We start from the raw sequence: 1,823 nt of genomic DNA, 5'->3' as shown, positions 1-1,823 counted from the left end.
TTGTCAGTAGTAGCAGGTAGAGAGAGGTAGAGGTATGTCATTAGGTAGCAGGGTAGAGAGAGTAGAAGGCTATGTTAGTAGTAGCAGGGGTAGACGAGAGAGAGTAGAGGTATTGTTCTAGTAGCTTGAGCCAGGGTTAGAGAGAGAGCTATAGCTATGTCAGTAGTAGAGGGTAGAGAGCAGTAAGGATATGTTACTAGTAGCGCAGGTCGTAGAGAGAGTAGAGTATGTCTAGTTAGGCAGCGGTAAGAGAGTAGAGTTATGTCAGTATAGCAGGTAGAGAGAGTAGGTTATGTCAGTAGTAGCAGGCTAGAGAAGAGTAGAGTATGTTAGAGTAGCAGGGTAGGAGAGTAGAGGTCCACTGTCTAGTAGCAGCACGGGTAGAGAGAGAGTAGAGGTATGCAAGTAGTAGCAGGGGTAGAGAGAGTAGAGGTATGTCAGTATGTAGCGGGTTAAGAAGAGTAGAGGTATGTTAGTAGTAGCAGGTAGAGAGAGTAGAGTATGTCCAGCTAGTAGCAGGGTAGAGAGAGAGAGAGGTTATGTCAGTAGTTAGCAGCGGTACGAGAGAGTTAGCAGGTATGTCAGTAGTAGCAGCGGTAGACAGAGTAGTAGAGTATGTCAGTAGTAGGCAGGTGAGAGAGAGTAGAGTATGTAGTAGTAGCAGCGGTACGAGAGTAGAGTATTTCAGTAAGTAGCAGGAGGTAGAGAGAGAGAGGTATGTCCAGTTAGTAGCAGGTAGGAGAGTAGAGGTATGTTAGTAGTAGCAGGGTAGAGAGAGTAAGGTATGTCAGTATAGCAGGGTAGAGAGAGAGTAGAGGTATGTCAGTATAGCAGGTAGAGAGAAGTAGAGGATGTTTAGTAGTCTAGCAGGGTAGAGAGATAGAGGTATGTTAGTAGTCGCAGGGTAGAGAGAGTAGAAGGTATGTCAGTATAGCAGGGTAGAGAGAGTGAGGTATCTGTAGTCATAGCAGGTAGAGAGAGTAGTAGAGTAGTCAGTAGTAGCAGGGTAGAGAGAGTAGAGGTATGTTAGTAGTAGCAGGGTAGAGAGAGTAGAGGTATGTTAGTAGTAGTCCCATACACGAGGTAGAGAGCAGTAGCGGTATGTTAGTACGTAGCAGGGTAGAGAGAGAGTAAGGTATGTCAGTAGGAGCAGGGTAGAGAGAGTGTAGAGGTATCGTTAGTTAGTAGCAGGGTAGAGAGAGTAGAGGTATGTTAGTAGTAGCAATGGTAGAGAGGAGGTAGAAGGTAGTGTTAGTAGCTAGCAGGGTAGAGAGAAGAGTAGAGGTATGTTGTAGTAAGCAAGGGTAGAGAAGAAGTAGAGTATGTTAGTAGTACGCAGGTAAGAGAGAGAGGTATGTTCAGAGTAGTCAGGGTAGAGAGAGATGAGGTTAATGGTCATAGTAAGCAGGGTAGAGAGAGTAGAGGTATGTCAGTAGTATAGCAGGGTATGAGAGAGAGAGGTATGTTACTAGTAGCAGGGTAGAGAGAGTAGAGTATGTTAGTGTAGCAGGTGTAGCAGAAGAGAGAGGTATGTCAGTAGTGCAGGGTAGAGAGAGTAGAGTATTCAGTTAGTAGCGCAGAGTGTAGGAGGGCGAGCAGGAGGTATGTCATAGTAGCAGGGTAGAGCAGAGAGAGGATAATGTTACTAGTAGCAGCGGAAGAAGAGTAGAGGCTATGTCAGAGTCAGTAGCAGGGTAGGAGAGAGTGAGAAGGTATGTCAGTAAGTAGCAGGGTAGAGAGAGAGAGGTATGTTAGTAGTAGCAGGGTAGAGAGAGTAGGGGTATGTTCAGTAGCAGCAGGTAGAGAGAGTAGAGGTATGCAGT

At 45.8% G+C, this 1,823-nt stretch overlaps 1 long non-coding RNA gene across 1 annotated transcript; it reads left to right on the top strand.

The window, feature by feature from the left end:
• Nucleotides 1-789: 789 nt before the first annotated feature.
• Nucleotides 790-1,488, top strand: LOC139027305 (uncharacterized). The gene is made up of 4 exons (XR_011479390.1): nucleotides 790-817; nucleotides 988-1,063; nucleotides 1,182-1,218; nucleotides 1,402-1,488. It is a non-coding gene; the product is annotated as an uncharacterized lncRNA (long non-coding RNA).
• Nucleotides 1,489-1,823: the final 335 nt, after the last annotated feature.

The sequence above is a fragment of the Salvelinus sp. IW2-2015 genome, unplaced genomic scaffold (genome assembly GCF_002910315.2).
Source record: "Salvelinus sp. IW2-2015 unplaced genomic scaffold, ASM291031v2 Un_scaffold9528, whole genome shotgun sequence".
Classification (NCBI taxonomy): Eukaryota; Metazoa; Chordata; class Actinopteri; order Salmoniformes; family Salmonidae; genus Salvelinus; species Salvelinus sp. IW2-2015.
Note: the sequence above shows the minus strand (reverse complement) of the source record. Positions and strands in the feature narration are given on the sequence as shown.